This window comes from Lathyrus oleraceus, chromosome 3 (assembly GCF_024323335.1).
Source record: "Lathyrus oleraceus cultivar Zhongwan6 chromosome 3, CAAS_Psat_ZW6_1.0, whole genome shotgun sequence".
Classification (NCBI taxonomy): domain Eukaryota; kingdom Viridiplantae; phylum Streptophyta; class Magnoliopsida; order Fabales; family Fabaceae; genus Lathyrus; species Lathyrus oleraceus.
In genome coordinates, this window is record NC_066581.1 from 530,668,082 (window position 1) to 530,693,156 (window position 25,075).

Genomic DNA, 25,075 nt, shown 5'->3' on the forward strand with positions numbered 1-25,075 from the left:
ATCAATCATATTGAAATTTAGGACAAATTGACTGAAACTATCTGGCAACGATTGCAAGATCAAATCAGTTGCAAGTTCCTTTTCGAGGGGAAAACCCAATCTCTCAAGGTTTTCCATATACCCAATCATCTTGAGTACATGGGGACCTACAGGGGCTCCCTCAGCTAACTTGCTTTGAAAAAGGGCTTTTGAAACTTCAAACCTCTCATGCCTTGCTTGCTCTTGATAGAGCAACTTCAGGTGTTCGATCATATCGAACGCTGACATGTTCTCATGTTGCTTTTGCAATTCTGAGTTCATGGTAGCCAGCATGAGACACGCAGTTTCATTGGCATCATCGACATGCTTCTTATAAGCATCTCTTTCTGCCTTAGGTGCAGAACTAGGAGGTTCCTCTTCAGGAACAGGTGTCTCCAAGACATACAGCTTTTTATCATGTTTGAGGACAATCCTCAGGTTTCGGTGCCAATCCAGAAAATTTGTCCCAGACAATTTTTCCTTATCAAGGATTGATCGCAGGATGTTGTTAGAGGTGTTTGCTGTCATGGTAATCTACACAAGGATTTATGAAAATATAAGTATCATTGACATATTTAATTAGGCCTTTAATTAAACATGCTCCCACTATTTTACTCAAAACAAATGACCCTCATCATCTGATTCGGAAAATCCCGTTGGAAGATTTTCTAGTGGGTCGAGATCCATATTTCACTTCGTTCTAAGTCCGCGTAGGTGGATTACACAAAACTAGGTTATTTAGGTAGGAACTCCTTCCAATTGTATCTCATACAACTCTCGAAAATTTCAGTTGGGTGAATAACTCCTTATTCCAATCCATCATATGGATTATTCCCAACTCTTGCTTCTAAACATATATATAATCTTATTATAATTTGTTTAGTTAAGTTTGACCCATTGTTTTAACAGTTGGATATTACAATTATCCCATCGCACCTTACTAATATAGAACATGCACCTCGCGTAGGCGAAACCTACATTATTCGATACTAGTCTTGATGAGTGTTAAAACTTGGAAAGCTTAAAACTTAATATTTAGTTTTGAGGGAATTGCAATTTTCTGATCTCACCGGCTTGTTTATCATATAAACCGTCTCTCACATGCATCAACATACATTCACATGCATCAACATACATACATACATAATGAAACAGTTATGGCCCCTAGCGCAATCGTTCTCCCAAGCCAATGAGAGAACCTAAGCTAACCTACGACGATCTAAGCTTCTCCAAGCAAGATCTTCAAGGTTGTCCTCCTTTGGCAATGACTTCTTTGCTTTCTTCATATCATTACATTACATGAAAGAAACTCGTTTTACATACGAGGGAGTGAGATGAGAAAAGAAGTTACATTTTGGAGATTAAGAGAGAGGCACGACACGCAGGTCGTATTTTAAAATCCAAAATCAAACAAAGGAAAACTAAGGCCATAACCGATCACCACAAGACAATAATAAACACTTTATTATTATTATAATTAATTCCTTTAATTAATTAAAATCAAATTAGATTTCGACGACCGATCATCACATTTTAATGAACAATTCATTTAAAATCGATGTCGCTTTTCGTATCAACACTTGACACTTTTAAAGCACTGAGTTAGCCGAATGGGCGAAAGTTTCCTTGCGTTAACCGGTTAACCATATGCGTTAACCAGTTAACACTGTTTTGAAATCTGAAAAAAATTGTTTTTCTGCCTTGCGTTAACCGGTTAACCAAATGTGTTAACCGGTTAACACTGTTTGAAAATGTCTTAGAAAACTGTTTTCCGCCTTGCGTTAACCGGTTAACCATATGCGTTAACCGGTTAACACTGTTAAAAATCTCAAAAAATTTTATTTCGCATTCCGTTAACCGGTTAACCATACACGTTAACCGGTTAACACTGTTCCAAAAAGTGTTTAGGAAGCACAACTCTTGTGCGTTCAAATCCCAATCGCATAACTCTCTGACAACACAACCCTTGTGCCGTCACTAACCCTAATGCACCAATTTCAGACCGTCAAACACGTCTCGATTGTTAATTCAGTATGATTGATCAACACGTCATTGCTTCACCATACTAATGTCGGATCAAGAAGCAAACGACCATTGATCGCTCAAAGGAAAACAATCATCGAGGTTTTTGAAAGAACGAAACAAGAACATTATATCATATATAATGTATTTTGCATCAGGGTTACATATATCACATATATGTAACTTGATCGATCTCAATTTAATTTATGATTCATTCTGTTTTAATCATATTATTACATAACAAAAACAGATATCAGATTCATGGTTTCGTAAGTGGCTCTGATACCACTGTTGGAGAATAGCCATCCAAGGCGCAGCGGAATTTAAAATTTTCTCCATTTAGTGATCCTTACGAATGGGCATGATCAGTGATAGAATCGTTACCTCTTGTGGCGATTCAAACCTTTGGTGCAGATCTATGATTATGATCAAAACCTTTGATACAGATCCACGGGGCGATCACGAACGTTGAACGATGACAACGTCTCTACTCAGTCCACATGAACGGATTCCTTCAATCGTAGTGCTAGCTGTTATGAATGAAGGCTTTGAGTGAGAGAAAGAGGGAAACAAAATTCCAAGTCTCTACTTGAATTTCTGTCTGAGTGGAGTGGAGTCTGAATGCTTCTACCCAAGGGGTTCTATTTATAGAACCACTTGTGTGGGCTTCAAGCCAAAAATCCCACTTAAGTGTATTTTGCCCATATCTCATAATATTCCAAAATCACTTAAGTATTTGGTACCTTACCATATTTCGTTTCCACTTAAGTGCACCGTACCTTACGATGTTCCTTAATTATTCTATCTCTCATCAATCCGTCCTTTGTGTGTGACCCTATAGGTTTTCGCGACGTTGGCAATTATATTAAATAACGCATTTAACATAATAAACAGTGAGCGGTATCTAGCAACACATCACTGCTACCCAAGTCACGAAAATGTCATGTGATCTGACAAAACCTCCTGTGATAATAATTATGTGTATAATTACCCCTTTGCCCTTATGTCTATATTGAACACAAGGTATAGACCGTGTCACCCTTATCCAGTTCAATATTGGGCCCATAGACATTTATCCTGTTACGCAGGATTGGCAAATTCCATCTAGGACACTCATGTCCCTCAGCATGCTTCGTGGAGTACCCATCAACTGTCTTTATGGTTGTCCAGTTACGGATAACGTTGGATCAGCAATAAAGCACTCGACTCTACATCTAGGATTCATAGTGGTTTCAGGTCGAAGAGTGGTATACACTATTATCACCATGAGAATAACTTATGACACTTTGCATAACTTTCTATATAGTATTCTCATAACGGGTCAATCTGGTATAAATATTACTTCTAATATTCATACCTATGTTTAAGACTTGATAACTCTTTATCCATGATCCATGAGATGTGATCATCAGTCTACAAACAAAATAGTCTTAATGCTTTAATGTTATCCCACTTCACATTAAAGCTCGACTACGGATACTTTAAGAATAGTGCCCTTATGTTTAATGTGTTCTCATGATTAAGTCATACTTAATACATTAAATGGACTATCTATTCTAGGGACTTTATTAATCAACCATAATAAAGAAAATGCCTTTTATTATTAATAAATAATTCGATACAAGTACCAAAAGTATTGGCCTCTAGGGCTTACACCAACACCCATTTCATCTGCTTCACCCTAACTCTCAATGTTAGGGTTAAGAGCTAACTACACCCGATTCCAGTTGGCTTGTGTTTCACAGCCTAACCTTGTATGAGCCCAATTGATTGCATATAGTGTGTGTGATTGTTTATTGTGCTTGTGTATTTGCCTGTGCTGTTTAGGATAGCTTTCTCCCTGTGCAAGTTAGATAGAAACCTCAACTTAGGACCATGGTGAATTTACATGATAACTATTAGGCTCAAGTCAGTCTCCCTTCTAGTTTGTCATTTCCCAGTCTCTGGTTAGGTTAGAAGTTCTTTCCCTGCGTAGGGGAACTACGTCGCCCTGATCCTCATACCAGATGAGGTACGTAGGCAGGAGATGAGCTGATCTCTCCGGGCGCCCTTTTTCTTTTTCAACCCTTTTGTTTGCGTTTGGAGTCTGATGTAAGTCCAGCGATTGGCAGTTGGTTTCCCGTGTCTTGTTTGCTTGTTGGAGTCTGACATAAGTCCAGCGATTGGCAGTCGGTTTCCTGTGTGTGGTTTTGTTTGGCGTGCGTTATCCGAGCTACGAGTGCTCTGATTCTTCTCCGGTCAGAGAAGATACGTATGCATAGGATGCGACATCCTAGCGAGCACGTTTTCCCTTGTCCCGAACTACGTCGACTCTGATGTCTGTGCCTGACAGACTACGTAGGCCCAGGATGCGATATCCTGCCGAGTTAGTTTCTCTTGTTTTCTTGTGTTTTCTTCCAGCGTGTGTGCAGTGTTTGAGCAGTCTTTAGCAACCTTTCTTCTATTCTTTCTGAGCGTGGATCCCGTCGAGTACGACGGATGCGTAGGGGTGCTAATACCTTCCCTTCGCATAACTGACTCCCGATCCCATCTATCTCTGGTCGTGAGACCATGTCTTTTCCAGGTTTACTTCGAGCGTTTCTTTTCCCGCCTTTGGGATAAATAACGCACGGTGGCGGCTCTGTTGTGTCTTTTCCCGCCAGTTTTTCGCGTAATGCGACACCCCCCAGAGTCTCTGTCTCCCTAGTGAGTTTTCATTACGGAATGCATTATGCTCCTGTGGATTTTTGGTCTCTCTGATTTCTTTTTCCTTTGTGGCAATATTTCCCCACAGAGCATTAACTTTTGCATTCATGTCATATGCATCATGAGGTCTCTTAGGGACCAAAATTTGTTTCTCTATGTTTTTATTTAAGCCCATTCTACTGAGTCGAGCTGAAGATTTTAACCTTCACCTCCTCAGTTAGAATGTCCTTAAATAGGGGCAGCTGAAAGACCCCAATTTTGACCCTAAGATCCCACATACAATTCCATCATAAGCATTAGCATTGGGATCATATCTTGGCATCCTCCTTACCCCTCTTTCATTGGGTTTATTTTAGGAGAGATTACCAAGCACTTTGTGATTATATCATACTTGTATTTTATCATTTCACTAACCAAAATATCAAAAATATGTCTTTGCATTTGCCTAACTCTTTTGTAGGAAGGGCATGATCTCATTGATTCATCAAGTTCACATCTAGGGTTTGAGACCCTCATGAACAAAGAGCACAACCAAGAATTAATCCAAGAATGGTTATGAGCATCATATATGATTCCCAATGATTCCTACATGTTATATTGATCAAGTTCTCTTCAAGAGTTTGAGGATGATTTGCCTTGGAAACCCTAGTTTGACTGGGTATCTTGAGTAACTTCTCCAACAAGCTATCTCATCAAATTGATCAAATTTCTCATGGGACACTTAAAAATTCATCATCTTGTGCATATATGATCTACTATTATCCTAGAAAGTCAAGAAAATTGGAGGTTAGCAAGTTGGTTGATGGTGGTTGGCCAGATTGATTCATCTAATCAAAACTGGGTCTCCCTAGACCATATATCCTACATTTTTCATCATATGAAAATGATTATTATATAAAACTTACTCTAAATTACATTCCAAACAACTTTAATGTTGATACCTAGAGCTAGTTTTGCTTGGAAAATTATTTTCTATGTTGAAACATTATAGGTCATTTTGTCTAAACCCTAATTTGAAAGTCAACTTCCCAAGGCCATAACTTGCTCAATTTTTATGAGATGTAATATTTCCAAGTTGCACAATCAAATTGAAGACGTCTACTTCAACTTTGATGTTTGGAGTGAGAGCTAATTCAACTTTTATGAGCATGTGATATGAGGTTACATTATAGGTCACTTTTGACTTATACCATTGAGCAAGTAATTTTTTCCAAACTTCGAAAATGCATAACTCTATCATTCCAAATCCAAATGACATGAAATTGGTGACCATTTTGAATTTCGTTGAAAGAGAGACAACATTGATGAATACACTTTTCTCATTTGAAGCTCACATAAAAAGTTAAGCAAGGTGGAATATTGAGATATATGGCTTGACACTTAGAAAAATTTTCAATATGTTGAAATTTTCAAACTTCCACCTCAAAATTCATCATGATACAAGCTTTAAATGGAAAAGTGTTGAACAGGAAAGTTGTTCCTCCTGATCTGACCTTTCCAAAAGTCCAATTTCATCCTTTTTGGATAAGATTTTCTAGGGTTGCGCATGGCTGGAACATTGCATCATCATTTGGCAAAGATCAAACTTCAAACTTCCATATACATTTGCCTTGCATTCCAAGTTGATTTCAGACTTACTCACACTCAATTATGGACCTAAAGGAATGATCTCATGGGTCTGTACACGCCCATGCACACATGCATCACTCATTGCCAATTTTGGAAACTCATTTCGAAGGTGCAAATATCACATGATCCAGCTATAAATAGAGCTTCATATGCTCAGAATTGGAGACCCCTTGGCGCCAACTTTGATCCCAAACACCAAACCCTTCCATTTGAGAGGATAATCCTGAGAATTTCCTTTGGAAATTGAGTTGGAATCTCACTGTTTTGAGATTCAAAACTCCAGGGATCCGAGACCTTTTGTTCATTGTAATCTACTTCTGCAAGCATACAGAGCAAGATGAAGCACGAGCCAAAGCAAGAACAAGTGAATTCATACCTGCATTGAAGGTATTTTCCATAAAATTTCATCTCTTTGATTCTCTCTCAATTCCACCCAATTCTCTAGGATCTTTGGTTGTTTGAAGTCCTACCAATGTAGGCAAGAAGATTTAGTTGCTTAGAGGTCAAATCGAAGCAACTCAGTTGACACACCTCAAAATTCAACTCCTCATATCTTTCTATATATGTGGAGTTAGTTAAAATTGAGGTCAGATTCGTGCTCTACGCCATTTTTTCTTTCAGATCATGTCCTCCTTTTTCAATTTTATGATATGAAAGATTTCCAAGTTGCACAATCAAATTCAATGTGTCTACTTCAACTTTGATGTTTGGAGTGGGAGATAATTCAACTTTTTTGAGCATGTGATATGAGGTTACATTATAGGTCACTTTTGACCTATACCATTGATCAAGTGATTTTTCCAAACTTCAAAAATGCATAACTCTATCATTTTAAATCCAAATGACATGGAACTGGTGAGCATTTTGAAGGTCTTTGAGAGAGCTACAACTTTGATGGAGACACTTTTCTCATTTGAACCTCAAGTAAAAAGTTAAGCAAGGTGGAATATTGAGACATATGGCTTGACACTTAGAAAAAAATTGTATGTCAAAAATTTCCAAACTTCCACCTCAAATTTCTCCAAGTTGCAAGATCCAAATGGAAAAGTGTTGAACATGAAAGTTGTTCCTCTTGATCTCACCTTTCCAAAGATCTCAAATTGATTCATTTTGGACAAGGAATGCATAGGTTGCGCATGGCATGAATATGGTGTCATCACTTGGCAAAGTTCAAACTTCAAATCTAAATGTACACTTGCCTTGTAATCCAAGCTGAATTCATACTATCTAACATTCATTTGTGGACTTATGGCAATGATTTTATGGGCCTATATGCGCCCATGCAGCCATGCATCATCAATGACCAAATTTGGAAAGTGATTTCAAGTGTGCAAATATCAATGGTTTCAGCTATAAATAGAGCCTCATATGCTCAGCAATCAACACAAATTCGCACCAACTTTGATCCCCCATCTCTAACCCTCACATTGCAAAGGATAAACCTGAGAAATTCATTTGAATTTGAGGTTGAATATCCACTGTTTTGAAATTCAAATCCAGGAATCCACAGCCTTTTGAGCATTCAATCCTTTTTCTGCAAGCATTTGGAGTGAGATAAAGCACGAGCATGATCAAGATCAGTTGAATTCAGACCTCCATTGAAGGTATTTTCTAGAAATTTTGATCTCTTCGATTCTCTCAAATTCTTGCTCAATTCTATTGATTCTTTGGTTATCTGAAGTCCTACCAATGTAGGCAAGAATATTGAGTTACTTTGAGGCCAAATTGAAGCAACTCAGTTCATGTACCCAAATTTTAACTCCATGTATCTCTCAATATACTTGAAGTTAGAGTGAATTGAGGCCAGATTCGAACTCAGTGCCATTGTTACTTTGAAATCATGTCCTTGTTTTTAATTTTGGTGATGGTTGATGGTGGACCAGTCCGGTGAGGTCCACCGGAGAAGAAGACGGGAGCTACAGCCTCGGTCATGCGCTGGCATGTCTCACAGCCATAGGATCCATCTAATTTGTTTTAATCACGATCGTCCCTTTTGAATACCAATGTTATGGCGCGCTGACTCATGTGCACGGTGGAACGCGTGTTTCTGCCCACTTGATCTGCCACCTCAATTAATGAGGGAGATCAAGTGGTCCACGTTTTTTCTGGTATTCTAATTTTCATTTTAATTGCATTATTTTCAATAATTCATATTAAATTCAATATTGATCCAAAAAATGTGAGACTTTCACCAAAAAATTTCAAATATTTTTATCTTTCATATTCTGAATTAAAATTATTTTTTGGATCATTATTAATATTTTTCACGAATTAATTGATTTTGCATTTGTTTTTAATTGTTTAAAAATATTTTTAAATGACCAAAAATTATGAGATTTTTTCTCCAAGGTCCTTTGACCTTGTTTAACCTATGATAAATCTCATGGCCATTTCTTTGGTGTTTTGATGAGATTTTAGGAACTGGACAAACCATATTTAATTTAAATGCACTATTTTAGTATTTTAATTTGAATAAATGCCAAATAAATTTGTTGACCAATTGTGATGACTTGTTTATGTTTGACTCTTGTTGTTGGGCCTTGGTCAAGGTTGATTTGACTTTGTCAAATTAATATCATTGGATTTAAGGGATTGATGGACGGTACATTCCATCTCCCAAAATGAATGGATGATATTAATTTGGTAAAAGTCCTCCTTTGACCAATTTGTGATTTGATCCATTCCCCCCCCCCCCCCCCCCCCCACTTCATCTTATTCCCTTTCTTCATTCATTCATTCCATTTGGCATATGACATCTCAAAGTCCTAATGGTAGTTGATTGAAAAATTAACATGAGTATGGATGAGATTAGGCCACACCTTTTGCATATTCTTTTTTTGTGTGGTATGTTTCATGACCATAGTCCATTATACTATGTCTCTAAGATGCATTAACACCAAAATTCTATTGCCCGACCTCAAATAGTTGTGACTTCTACATAAGTCCAATTACGATTGCTTAACATAGCGCTAAATTTGTGACATAAAAGGCATAAGCATTCTAGTTAGTGAGATTGTAAGTCTCCCCTCTTTCATGGTATTGTGTGGAAACTTGGCCTTCTTTCCTTCCTTTGGAAGATGTTTTGGCTCAAGGATTCATGCTTGTGATAAGTGGGTTGAGTGTTCTCCAAAGAATGTCTTGAAAATGAAAAGCAAAAGCAAAACAATACTAACTTCTAACTCATTAACAACTAACCTTTAATTTCAAGTCATTTACTTTAACGCACTTTATTTTTTAAGCCTTATTCATTTGCCATTATTCATACCATTCTAATTGTTTATGTTAATGTCATTTTCACTTTGTCCACTTGGACCATATTGTGTGATACATCTTGTTTTTGTATACTTTGCTTGTTTGTATGGTCTTTGACCATTAATGTACATAATAATAACAAAAAACCTTTAAAAACTTTTGTGTGGACTGTTGGCTTGATCTTGGACAAATGGACTTAGAATCTAGGCAACCTTCCTATGCTAAAGGACTTGGCCAATGCCAACTTGCTGAGAAATCAACTGCTTGCAATTTGAAATTCATCTGATACATCTTTAAAGACATCTCTAAGTTCATATGCAACATGATCATTGTGAAGCTGCGATTTTGAATCTATGACTTGTGGAATTCATTTGTTGCATGGGCTATTTTGGAGAAGATCATGGAATGTATAAGCTTAGATATGGCCATCTTTATTTGATGCCTTTCTCTTTAAGATAATATAATTGTGCATTTGTGTGTTGTTTGATTCTAAAAGTCCAAGGGAATTATGGGTTTCTATTGACATTCTTGTCTATTGGATTGCTACCCATTTGGTCAGATATTTTCAACTCTAAACTTTTAATTTTGTACATAGGGTAGTCTCTTCATCTTCTCCCCATTTCTTTAATTTCAAAATCTCTCCCTCCATTTTTCAAAATCTTCTTTGCGTGAACCACTTTTGTTCTAAATTTAGACCACTTTTGCAAAATGATAGAAACTTTGGCCTTATGCCATTGCATTTTCAAACTTCTTTTCTTAAATCAAACTTGTAAATAGACTTAACTATACTTGACTTAAACTTTCAAAAATCCAAAAAGAACTAACTCATTCAAACCACTTTTAGGCCTTTGTTCCTTTCAAACTTTATTTTTGTTTAAAACAATGCATCCATTTTGAAATTTGTATCACAAACTACGAGGTTTTGATCCCTCATTTTTATGTTGGTACGTAGGCACAAGACCAAAGGTCTTGTCAAACGCAAAAATATAATTAATGAATTCTTTTCTCATCCCCCCATTCAATTTGTTTGTAAACATCACTTTATACCAAGTACATATGCACACAAAAAGGGCTCCCTAGGACTACCTAGAACACTTTGGGTGCTAACACCTTCCCTCTGTGTAACCAACCCCCTTACCTGTAATCTCTGACATTTTATTAGTTTTGATTTGAAAACTTCTTAATTTTGGGTTTTATTCGTACTTTTTCCCTTTTCCCTTGGAAACAATAAAAGCGCGGTGGCGACTCTTGTTATTTGATCTCTAGGTTATCCATAGCTTGATGATCATGAATTTCCCACTATAATATTGCACTGACTCGTAATCTTCAATTGGTTGGTGAGCCAAATGGTCAACCAAAATACTACCTTTGATCGCTTTCTGAGATCGGTATTCGATATCATACTCTGATAACAACATCTGCCAACGGGAAATCCTCCCAGTTAAAGCATGCTTCTCAAATATATACTTGATTGGATCCATTTTGGATATCAACCAAGTGGTGTGATTCAACATATACTGACGCAGACGCTTAGCAGCCCAAGCCAATGCGTAACAAGTCTTCTCAAGCATAGAATACCGAGTCTCACAGTCGGTGAACTTCTTACTGAGGTAGTAGATCACAAATTATTTCTTTCCAGTCTCATCTTGCTGACCAAGGACACAACCCATACTATCTTCAAGCACAGTCAAATACATGATCAACGGTCTTCCTTCAATAGGTGGAGACAAAATCGGAGGCTCAAGTATATATTGTTTGATACTGTCAAAAGCTTTCTGGCAGTCTTTGGTCCAATCACAAGACTGATCTTTCTGAAGAAGCTTGAATATAGGCGCACATGTGGCAGTCATGTGGGAAATGAATCTGGAGATATAATTCAAGCGGCCAAGAAAACCTCTTACTTGCTTCTCAGTTTTGGGCGCAGGCATCTCTTGTATTTCTATGACCTTGGCAGGATCAACTTCAATACCCTTCTCGCTGACAATAAAGCCCAACAACTTACCAGAACGAACACCAAAAGTAGACTTATTGGGATTCAAGCGGAGTTTATACTTCCTCAAACACTGGAATAGCTTCAACAAATGCTCAACATGTTCCTCCTCATCAATTGATTTAGCAATCATGTCATAGACATAAATTTCAATCTCTTTATGCATCATATTATGAAAAAAAGTAGTCATTGCTCTTTGGTAAGTCGCACCAGCATTCTTTAGACCGAAAGGCATCACTCTATAACAGAATATTCCCCAAGGTGAAATGAATGTGGTCTTCTCCATATCTTCGGGTGCCAACTTGATCTGATTATATCTGGAAAATCCATCCATAAATGAAAAGACTTTGAATTTAGCAGTATTGTCTACCAACATATTAATGTGTGGCAGAGGGAAATCATCTTTCCGAATGGCTTTATTCAAATCTCTATAATCAACACACATGTGGAGTTTTCCATCTTTTTTTGGAACTGGCGCGATATTGGCCACCCATTGCGGATACTCGGCAGTCCCAAGGAAACCGACATCAATCTGTTATTGCACTTCCTCTTTGATCTTTACAGCCATATCAGGATGCATTCTTCTCAACTTCTGCTTGACTGGCGGGCATTCTGGCTTCAACGACAATTTATGCTCCACAATCTCAGAATCCAAACCAAGCATGTCTTGATAGGACCAAGCAAACACATCTGAATACTCTCGAAGAAGATCAATCAACCCCTTCTTGGCATCTGAACACAGGCGAGACCCAATCTTGACTTCCTTCACATCATCCTCGGAACACAAGTTGAGTAGTTCAATATTCTCTTCCAATGCCTGAATGGTCTATTCATCTCGCTCAAGAAGACAAGATAATTCATCACTCACTTCTACATCACTTTCCTCCTCGGCCTCAAACACAGAGAATTCAAAATTTGGAGAAGGAGAAGATTTATTGTATTCAATGGGGTTAGGAACCAACCTGCATAATGATTTGATATTTTGATTTTAGAGAAGTGAATTTGTGACCAAATATTATGCAGATGGACAATTATATTGTTTATTTATGTTTTTTGTGATTACCATTTTCAGAATAAAGCAAAAAGTAAAAACAAAACATCATAGATGTGGATGAATAGAATTAATTTTATTAATGATCAATTTGAAAATGCCCAAACAATGTTCATTTCTACCTTAGGCATAGGAGAAGGATTTTAAAAACATATAAAAGCAATTACTTAGATCGATGCAAAATAACAGGAATATCAACAGCAGTCCAATTGTTGCAAGCCTTTCCATGCGTCACAAAATTGGTGCAGTCTTCCTCTTCGTCATCCTCTAGCACAACAGATAAGTGTTGTTCATTGCCATGAATGAACCCTCCGCTATGGAAGCTAAGTTGCATATCTTCAGTCCTTGCAGTTGATGAACCTTTCTGGAACCCCAAACCGGTTCTACCTTTATTGTCGGAGACCTCTACCATGCGCCCCCACTGATCGACATTTCTTTCTTCTACAATCTTCTTAGAATCTTTCAATGAGGACATAGGTGCCCCAACTCTCTTTTCAACAGCAATAGATAAGGCTTGAAACGGAGTTCCAACCTCATCCTCAGCTTCAACGTAAGAGAAAGATGACAAATGGCTAACCAACAGCGCCTTTTCCCCGCCAACAATCACGAGCTTGCCATTCTTCACAAATTTGAGCTTTTGGTGCAATATGGAGGTAACAGCCCCTGCCTCATGAATCCATGGCCTTCCTAACAAGCAATTGTAGGCCGGGTGGATATCCATTACTTGAAAAGTAATCTGAAAATCACTCAGACCTATCTTAACTAGAAGGTCCACTTCACCAATGACTGTCTTGCGCGAACCATCAAAGGACTTGACAATTACACCGCTATACCTCATAGGTGCTCCGTGATATGACAGCTTTGACAGAGTTAACTTCGGAAGTACATTCAGTGACGACCCGGTGTCAACAAGCACATTTGACAAAGCATCCTCTTTGCAATTCATAGAGATGTGCAAAGCCAGATTATGATTTCTGCCCTCCTCAGGGAGTTCTTCATCACAGAAGCTAAGATTGTTGCAAGAAGTGATGTTAGCCACGATATGATCGAATTAATCCACTATAACATCATGTTCTATAAAAGCTTGTTCCAGAACTCTCTGCAGTGCTTCTCTGTGCGCTTCAAAATTCATGAGCAGAGATAACATTGAGATTTTTTAGGGGATTTAGAGAAGCTGCTCCACCACATTGAACTCGCTCCCTTTGATTAACCTAAGTACCTCATCATCATCGTTAGCTTTCAAATTGCTGGATTCACCAGACTTACCCTTTGAAACACCAACTGGATCTTCAACAGGCACTTCCACCTTCTTACTCACAACTAATTCTTCCTTATCCTTTGGGAACACCGGCCCAAACACACGACCACTGCGGGTCACCTTAGTAACATCAACAATGCTCACCACTGAACTAGTCGTAGGCAACGGGACCTCTTGACCATCTTCTATCATTGTAGCATTATACTGATACGACACATCTTTATCCGATGAATACGGGATTGGGCCCGCTAACCGTATTACCAACGGTGATACTGATCTATTACTACCATTGTTACTGTTATTATTGTCGTACTGGATTACCAATCTCTCTGGCTGCTTGAAAATGGGCACTATGACATTCACACAGTCATCTACATGACGGGATTGGACAATTTGTATCATGCCTTCATCCATGAATCGTTGTATGTCCCTTTTCACAACTTCACAACCCATCAGGTTAACACTACAAACAACACAACCATCATGGTCGTGCTCACAATCATTTACCAAACAAACATCCTTATGCATCTGGACCAAGGACCTCTAGATAAAACGAACATCAAAAACTTTAAACTCGCCAGGACAACCATCCACCATATTCACAGAAGAGTTCCCATGGGTGGGCAGCAGATTTGCTTTCACATTCGGCGCACGGTCCTCGAAGGATATCATTCCACTCTTCATCAGCTTTTAAACCTCATACTTGAGTGGGTAGCAGTTCTCAATATCATGTTTGGGTGCTCCTTGATGAAAAGCACAACGGAGCTCAAGCTTATACCACCATGGAAGTGGTTCTGGAATCTGCGGCGGGTTTCTCGGTTGGATCAGGTTTTTGAGAACCAAAGATGGGTAGAGTTATGCGTATGACATAGGAATCGGGTCGAAAGAGACCTTCTTCCTCTCAAAGTTTTGTTGATGATGATTGTTGTTGGTATTGTTGTTGTTGTGGGCGTTTATTTGTTGTTGCGGTTGTTGTTGTTGACGTTGTGGTTGTTGAACTGGTGTTGGTTATTGATTAGAAAATACCGGGATAATTGAAAATACTTGATGGTGATGTTGACGGGATGGTTGATTCCTTCTGATCTGAGGTCTCCTCTGCCTCCCACTGCTTATCACATTCGCTTCATTGTACTTTTTCTTGCTGAAACTACTGCTATACCTCTTGCTTGTCAATGCCTCATTTTAAGATCCTAATTTTGACCCTAATATCCCTCAAGGCATCATAACATTGCTCATTGCATTTTGCCTCAAGGATCATAGCATCTTGGCTCCTTAACCCTAGGGTTGGGACTTGTGTGAGTTGGTTTGAGACCACCAAGCATGCTTGAATTGTACATTATTGCTTTTCTTATTTTGTTTACTAACCAAAAGCACAAAAATATATCACTAACATCTTTTGTTTTGAAGCTTGAGCAATCATGTGATCCAAGGCTCCTAGGAGGCCCCTATGCTCATTGATATGGCCAGATGAAGTTGAAAGCAAGCATGACAATGGTTCACAAAGCTCTCAATCATCATATATACATCCCAAGTATCTCAATTTTTCATTTTGATCAAGATAAACCAAAGGGCTTGAGGATTGTTTCCCAAGGAAACCCTAATTCAATTGTGTATCAACTATGCCTTGCTCATGAAGCAACCTCAACCTATGTTCAAATAAAATCAAGGGAAGTTCTTTCATTCATCATTTTATGCATATTTGATCTTATGTGAGTGTCCTCAATCATCAATTCATTAATATTTGAAGTTTGGACTTGAGAAGTTGATCAGTCAATTCATTTGACTATTTTGAAATCCATTGAGACCTAACTTTTGATGTGTTTGTCAAATGAATATTACCCCAAGAGAAAAAATGTTCTTAAGAACCATATGAACAACTTTCATGTTCATAAAAATTTCATTTGGAACTTGTAAGGTCATCATTCATTTCAAAACATTATAGGTCATTTTGACTGAAATCCTAATTTTGGGTCAACTTCCTAAGGACCTAACTCACTCATTTTTCATGATTTTGAGGTGGGATCAAATGCATTGGAAATTTTAAGATGTCTACTTCAATTTTTATGTTTGATAGAATTTGATAATCCTAAAATAAACACATGTGATAATACAAAACATTATAGGTCACTTTGGACCAAAGTCATTGAAATGTGAAAAAGTCCAACTTCAAGTGCCCATAACTTTCTCATCAAAAATCCAAAATGATGCAAAATTTAAGTCCAAATTGATTGTCTTAAAAATATATACAACTTTTATGTTTAAGGTTTTGTTATTTGAGGCTTGCATCATTGAAACAGAAGGGCTTGAAATTGGTCCATTTTGGCAAAATTTCCATATACATGTTTTGCACCTTGCACTTCATGATCAATTTTCAACATTTTCCCAACTCCAAATGGATTTTTGTTTAACATAACATTTGTTCCTCATGTCAATACCTTTCCAACCATTACCCATATGGCTATGTTTCAATTTGGAAAATGGTATTTTCGAAGAGGTGAAGATTTATGTTCATTTATGGAAACCATATCATATCTTTGTGCACAAGCTAATTCCATCAAATTTGCACGTCCAAATCATCTTACTTGCATTTCAGCTTGCATTTGCAATTGCAGTTGGGCCTCCCATGCGCCTGTACAGGCCCATGCATGGAGGACCCAACTTCACATGCACATGAGTATTTCATTGATTGCATCATGCTTGGCTATAAATAGAAGCTCCATTCCTCTTCAAAATCCAACCTCAAGGCGCCTGAATTGCTGCAGAAGTAAAATCCCAACCTCCATTAAAAGGAATTTTGCTTTTCTCTTTCAATTTTCAAGTTCAATTTTCAACTTCATTGGTTGATCATTGAGCTTCAATTCCTAAACCTTGCTTCCTTGCCATCTCAAGATCAAACTGCATCAAAGAATTGGAGTAGATCTGGCCTTGTAAAGCTGCACTTCAAAGGTTGTTGTTCAAACTTTTTTGATTCGAAACTCCTTGTATACTGATCATTTCTTGTGTTTGTTGGTACCTCTGAAGTCCTCATGGGAGAGGCAATTGATCTGTGTGTTTAAATTCATGAATTGAGCAAACTCAGATTGAACACCATAAATTTCTATCTCAGATTTCTCCTTCTATGAGAATCTAGAGTAGAAACTAAGGTTACAAGGGTGATGTACATCACCCTAACTTTCCAAAGATGTATAGATCGTGCATTTTAATGAAGTTTTGAAAACCTGCAAATTCTGGCCGGAACGGTGAGTCTTGCGTGAGAAGACGGTGGTTTCCACCACCGTCCCCACGTGGACGAGTTCATGGTCGTTGGATGCTTTGCTTCTGATCTAATCTGGTCCTTTGAATGTTATGACTTTCATTAATGTCATGTGTTTCGCTGCTGACTTTGGTCTACCATGAGCGCGCACTTATCAGCCTTGTGATGATCCACGTCATTTAACGAATCAGGATCAGACGCTCCATGATTTTTCTAATTTCTGATTTTTCATTCTATTTGCTTTAATTCCATTTTATTTCAAAAATTCATAACTTCTTCATTTTTAATCCAAAAAATATGGGACCAATTGCATTATTTCCCTTTTTAATTCTAGTTTCTAAAAATGAATTTTAATATTTTTTATGAGTCCATTTCATATTTTTTATGAATTTTCTCTTTTCTGGTTATTTTTAATTCATTTAAAATACTTTCCAATAATCAAAAATGCAAAAAATATTTTCTTAACATCTTTGAATGATGATGAATCTATGAAAAATATTCTCATCAATTTCTTAATTGATTTGAGATTTATTTGAGATTTCAGTTCAAGTATGTTATTTTTCTTCATTTTTAATTGTTTAAAAATAGTTTCTGTTTTCTAAAAATGATGAAATTTTTTGTCAAACCTTGTTTGACCATGTTGAACTTATGATGATCCATTTGGACATTTCCAAGTTGATTTGAAATGGATTTGAAGTTTGACCTTTATTTGTTTATTTTAATTCAAGTATTATTTTAATTCCAAAAAAATACCAAAAATATTTTTATTGTTTCTTGACTTCTAAGCTTCATCTCACTTTTGTTTACCATTTATTGATGTTGATTCCATTAATGTTTGATCAAAGTGTATTGGTTAGGTCATTTGAATTTCAATTTATGTACATTCCATTTCTTCTTCTTCTTCTTTTTCTTTTTGATCAATGAGTTAATGATTGGTGGTTAGCCTTGACATATGAGGGGCTTAACCTTCTTTAATCTAAATCAAATTCATCTTGATCAAAGATCAAGTGAATTGCTTTGCATTAGAGATAGGTTACTTCTTGGTCAAGCAAAAAACCTAAATCCATACAAGATCATCCTTCTTTTCTTTTGGCATGGCAAGTTGTAGGAGCTTGGCTTACTAGACATGGTCTATAACTTGTGTTTGTTGCCTATAATTTTATTGACCGGTCTCAGATAGATGTGACTACTACATTAGTCCATTTACGATTGCTTAACATAGCGCTAAATTGCCTTATGGCACACTAACACTAACTACTAATTACTAACTTTTAATTCAAGAATTTAATTCTTGCAATTTACTTTTATGCAATTTACTTTCTTGCTCATTAATTCATTTGCCTTTGCCCTTTGCTCACTTGAGCTCATGTTTATGTTAATGGAATTTGCCTTTTGCTCACTTGAGCACATTATTGTGTATATACTATTGTCTTGTGCTTTGTTTTGTTTTGCTTGTGTGAACCCAATGCAAATGGAAAAAGGACTTAGATTTAGGACCTTACCTATGCTAATGGAGTTTGAAGAGCAACTAGGCCTCATGCCTTTAGAACGCTTAATATTGAAGAAGACATTGAAAGGACCCCTAATTCTAAACTCACTCTTGTCCATTCTTTCTATTGCATTGTGGAACTTTTTGATTTGTGTGTTCTTGTGTGATAGGGATCCCAAACTTAAGCCAAGTAGAAGAACCATTGTCATGGACATTTAAAGATAAGAGATACAAAATCCAATTGGAAGATTCCTAGGAGCTTGATTGATATTTGCTTGATTGCTTGAGGTATTTGCTTATTGATTGCTAAATCCAAAGGAAGGAGCAACTTGGATCATCTTTATGATCTCAAGAAGGGAACTCCAATGTGGTTTTATTTCTCTTCCCTCATCTTTGCATGTTTAGGACCTAGCCCTTCTCTTCTTCTCTCCACTCTAACCCAAGCCAAACTTTTGTGCAAACATTAACATAGTTTTCAAAAATTAGAAACCTAGGCACTATGCCTTTGATTTTTTCAAACTCTTTTCATAACACTTATTTTCTATTGAATCTTAAGTCAACTTTGACTTTATTTTGTGAATACTTTTCATTGGTAAATACCACTCACTCAATTGTTTTTGTGGTTTCAATGGCCACTTCTTGCCAAAGATTTTTCATGAACATTAGCTATTAGGTTTGAGTTATCCTAGAGGTAGATATAATACTCACCTATATCCTTAGTGATGGACTATAACTCTTCTGTGCTTATTATAGGGTTAACCCCTTACTAGCATGTTGAAGCTCTCCTCACATGGTGGATTTGTGGTTTTAGGTTGAGTTTTCGCCCTTTGATAACAAAAGACCTTAAGGCTTTTGACCAATCAATTCACCAACTTCTTTTGAGATTTTTACCCCGAACTACGAGGTTTTGATCCTACCTTTTTAAGATGCTACGTAGGCAATGAGTTTATCTATTAAAACACAAAATTGTAAATAATTTGTATATTCTTCTCTCATCTCCCCAATCATGTTTGCATAAATATTTTCACAAATACCAACCTACCTTACAACATTTGTAAAAAGGGCTCCCTTAGAGTACTAAGGATGTTTTGGATGCTTAAAACCTTCCCATTGCATAACCAACCCCCTTACCCAGATCTCTGACATTTTTATTAGTTTTTGATTTGATAAAACTTCTCGGTTTTTGTTCGCTTTCTAACCTTTCCTTTGGATAAATAGAAGTGTGGTGGAGACTAGAATTGTATGATTTACTTTTGATTTAGTCAATAAATATAAAGGTAACGAATACCCCGCTACAGAAAAGTGGCGACTCTGCTGGGGATAATTTGCCTAGTGGATTTTGCCTACTTTTTACCTTTGTTGTATTGCATGTTTATATTATTTGTGACATTTTTTTGTGCAAATTTGGGATGATTGTATTGTTTGTAATGTATGAATTGCTTGATATATCAATTGCTTATGTGCTTGGTGGTCTCTTGTGAGATGAGTTCTATACCCGAACTAAAGTGCACTTATGATAGGAGAATGGCATAGTCTTGTTGACTTGTGTGGAGTTATTCCTTAGCAAGTTGACTTGCAAGCCCATTCACTTGGTGGAGGTTATGTTGGGATCAATAATGTCACACGAGTAGTCGTGGTTAGGCATTACTCTTTCCAATATAGGCCTTAGAAGCCAAGGACCTTAGATTACCTAGCCCATCTTGGCCTATTTTAGGACGTAGTGCGAAGGTCGTTCAAGTGTAAGATTTGATACGATTGTTACGCGATACTACACTCATAAGAGTCTCTCTTGAGAATATTTTTGGAATACGAGTAGTCGTTTATCCAATAATATCCGAAAGATGGGATGATGACTATGGGAACCTCTTGTAGACATGATCTTCAGGTTTAACCATAGTACACTCCCTTTAGGTGGTTCTTAACCGAGACTCCATGCTCGTGACTTGCAACAAACCCTTGATTCATGGTTGATCCGTTCTTGTGTATCCTTAATATCAATGGAACTTGGGTGTTGATAAGGTGTAAACCATAATCCACCAAAATGGATGATTGATATTAAGGATGACTTGATCCATCCCATGACCTTTGTGTGGTATGATTTGCTTGATCCTTGAGTGTGATTGTTGCATCCATGCATTCATACACATCCATATCATTAACAATGAGAAAATTTCAAGGAACTTAAGAGGTCTATTTGCAAATTTTCAGACATGGATAAGCAAAGGAGGAATACGAAGAAGTACAGTTTCAGACAATCCGACTTGAAAGAGTTAAGGAGTTTGACATCCTATGTATTAGACCCCTTGGAGTTCAAGGCTCACCATGGGAAGCTTATGTTTATTCTTGCTACTCAAGTGGATGAAGGTCTGATGAGTGTGTTGGTGCAGTTATATGATCCCTTGTACCGTTGCTTCACTTTTCCGGATTTTCAGCTTTTGCCTACGCTTGAGGAGTATGCCTATCTTGTGGGTGTACCTATCTTAGATCAATTATCGTTTAGTGGCTTGGAGAGAGTTCCTTCTTCTCAAGAGATTGTTGATCTGTTGCATATAGATGAATCTGTTATTGGTGCTCATATGACTACCAAAGGTGGAATTCAAGGTCTCACATCTGATTTCCTTATTTCTCAAGCTACTATGTTTGGGATGGCCATGAGTGAGGACGCCTTTGAGGCCATATTTGTACTTCTCATCTATGGGCTAGTGTTATTCCCCAACATCGACAACTTTGTGGATGTGAATGCTATTAAGATTTTCTCTACTCTTAATCCTGTTCCTACTCTATTGGGTGACACTTATTTCTCTTTGCATATGAGGAATGCAAAGAGTGGTGGTACCATTGTGTGTCGTTTGCCTCTGTTGTACAAGTGGTTTATTTCGCACTTGCCACAGACGCTCGCCTTCAAGGAGAACAAAGGATGTCTACGGTGGTCCACGAGACTTATATCTCTCACTAATGATGATATCTTTTGGTATAACCGTGTACATGATGGTGTGTAGATTATTGACTCTTGTGGTGAATTCTCCAATGTGCCTCTTCTTGGGACATGTGGTGGGATTAACTACAACCCTGTTTTGGCACGTCGTCAGCTTGGGTTCCCCTTAAAGGATAAACCTAATAACATTTTGTTAGAAGGTGTGTTCTTTCAAGAGGGTAAAGATCCCCAAGACTTGAAGGGCAGAATGGTTCGTGCTTGGCGCAAGATTCATAGGAAGGGAAGGAAAGAGCTTGGTCCAAAGAATTGTATTGCTTTAGAACCCTACACCTTGTGGGTTAGGAGGAGAGATTCTGAGTACCGTATACCCTATGATTATCCGAGACCTACACCTATGGTTATGGTTGGGCCTTCAACCCTCCCTAACCAAGGAGTAGAGGAGTTGAGAGACTCCATAGGATGTTCATTTTCCTTCTCTCTTGTATTGTATTTGGTTACCAAGACTGTACTTCTTCGGTGTAAAAATGTTTCCAGATATTATTGATATGATATTTCCGTATATGTTTAAGTGATTAATATTTCCAAATATTTTTAAATAGAACTCTAAAGTTCCTCTGATTAAAAATAAATCATATGCACAGGCATTGCATGCATCATGTGCATAAGCAGGTTTTGTTCCATGGCTTCTTGTTTAGTGGTCTAACTCTGTGTTCTTCATTTATTTTGAAGACAAGCTGACGCACCGGTGCTACACCAGAGCCAATTCATCAAAGCTAACGGATCACCTCGAGCAAGAGAACAGAGAACTCAAGGAGGAAGTGGCAAGATTGACTGCCCTGATGGAGTCATTCTTGGCCTCCCAAAGCCAGTCTTCTCTAACGCCTTCAACTCCTCCCTAGAGGAAGATCATTTCAGAGGTTTCTTCCTCTACCGTGCCTGCTGCCAGTTCCCACTTCGCTCCATCAGCTATGCCTACCGGGTTTCCCTGGGGGATGCCCGCTAACTTTGCTCCAGAGGGTCTCGCCCCAACTTTTGCTTCTTTGTCAGCATCTAGCCTGATCCTTCCTGTGCCACCTCCAGTCGTGCATACTTTGCCGAGAGTAGATGACACCATTTACCACTCTGAGCCATCTGAGCGCCCAGATGTGTACGAGAAAATGGACGCTATGAATGATCGATTCCTTGAGCTTCACAAGGAACTTAAAACTCTCAGAGGGAAGGACCTCTTTGGCAAATCTGCTGCTGAGCTATGCCTCGTACCTAATGTCAAGATTCCTGTTAAATTCAAAGTGCCTAACTTTGAAAAGTACAAAGGAAACACTTGCCCGCTCAGCCATCTTGTAATGTATGCACGCAAGATGTCGACTCAGACCGAAAACGATCAACTCCTGATCCACTATTTCTAGGACAACCTGTCCGGTGCCGCTTTGAGATGGTACATGGGCTTGGATAGTGTGAACATCCGCTCCTTCAACGACCTTGGCGAAGCCTTCGTCAAGCAGTACAAGTACAACATTGATATGGCTCCCGATAGGGACCAACTGAGGACCATGTCCCAGAAGGAGAAAGAAACATTTAAGGAGTACGCCCAGAGGTGGCGTGAATTGGCTGCACAAATTGTGCCCCCTCTCGAAGAGAAAGAAATGACGAAGATCTTTCTCAAGACTTTAAGCTCTTTCTACTACGAGCGGATGATTGCTAGCGCTCCTTCTGACTTCACCGAGATGGTGAACATGGGGATGCGTCTAGAAGAAAGAGTCAGTTAAGGGAGCCTGACCAGAGGAGAAGGCTCTTTTGCCAAACGTTATGGGGCATTTGCTAAGAAGAAAGATGGAGAGGCACATGATGTGACCTCCCATGTTAAATCAAGAAGACCCTCTGTGAAGAGGAAAACTGTGCGTCCGGCTAGTAACCAACACCAGGTGGCTCATATAGCACCTGCATTCAGAGAGAACCAACATTATCAGCATCAGAACCAACAACAACAACATCAACAGTACCAGCAACAACAGCACCGTCCGCAACAGCAGGCCTACCAGCCTCGAAACAACAATCAAATCAGCACTAGCTATGATAGGAAGAGGGTCACTTTTGATCCTATTCCAATGACCTACGCTGAATTATATCCTTCATTGATTGAAAGGAAGCTGATTACTCCACGTGACCCACCTGCTATACCTACCAACCCTTTGTGGTGGTATAAGCCCGAGCTTCACTGTGTTTATCATTTCGGTGCTCCCGGACATGATGTGGAGAACGGTTACCCTCTCAAGACCAAGGTTCAAGACCTTGTTAGAAGTGGTATTCTGTTTTTCAAGGACATAGGTCCTAACGTCAAGAAGAACCCATTTCCCGAGCATGGCAAATCTACTGTTAATATGCTTCATGGTTGCCCTGGAAAATACAAGGTCAGATATGTCAGCCATATCAGACAATCACTGGTCGAGATGCATAGACTGTTGTGTGGATACAGTCATTATGAGCATGACCATGACAGTTGCCGTGTTTGCACTGTCAATAAGAGGGGATGTCGTCAAATCAGGAAAGACATCCAAGAAATGCTGGATCAGGGTGTGATCGAGATACTTCAGAACCGTGATGAGGATGAAGTTAATGTGATATCCCCTGTGCTCAGAATACCTGAGCCTGTTATCGTCAAATATGATGGCAGCAAGCAGAAGGCCTCTCCTACTCTCATTATTAAGCTAGCTGGCCCTGTTCCTTACTCTTCACATAAGGTTGTTCCCTATTGATATAATGCAGTTGCATTAGAAGATTGGAAGGAGGTGCCCCTGCCCTCCACTTCTATTATGAATATTGCCGATGTCAGTGGTTTGACCCGCAGTGGTCGTGTTTTTTCGACGCCTCCGAAACCCCAGGCTGACACCAGAAGGGCTGATGTCGTTGTTGATAGTGCTACCCGTCCTGTGGGGAATTCTTTTTCTTGTCCGAATCCGGCACTTGCTATTGACAGACCTGCTGCTGTTGCTAGAGCTCCTGTCCCTGCTGGCCAGAATGGCATAATTAGAGAGGAATGTTATGAGATGTTGAGGCTCATCAAAAGGAGCGAGTATAATGTTGTAGATCAGCTGCTACAAACTCCTTCAAAGATATCAGTGATGTCTTTGTTGATGAACTTCGAGCCACATCGAGAAGCTTTGCAGAAGGTGTTGGACGTGGCATACGTAGATCATGACGTCACTATAGAACAATTTGATAGCATTGTTGCAAACATAACTGCTTGTAACAACCTGAGCTTCTGCGATGCTGATCTCCCTGAGGAGGGAAGAGACCACAATTTAGCCCTTCACATCTCTATGAACTGCAAGGATGATGCCTTGTCTAACGTGCTGGTAGACACAAGATCATCGCTGAATGTGTTGTCAAAATCCACTTTCGCTAAACTTTCATACCAGGGGCCTCCCATGAGGCAGAGTGGAGTGGTCGTCAAAGCTTTTGATGGATCCCGAAAGACAGTGATTGGTGAGGTTGA

General features: G+C 38.5%; 1 protein-coding gene across 1 annotated transcript in view; it reads left to right on the forward strand.

Annotated features, from left to right (window-relative positions):
- LOC127131988 (uncharacterized) overlaps window positions 1-25,075 on the forward strand; it is a 96,500-nt gene that overhangs the window by 51,891 nt on the left and 19,534 nt on the right. The window lies entirely within an intron of this gene.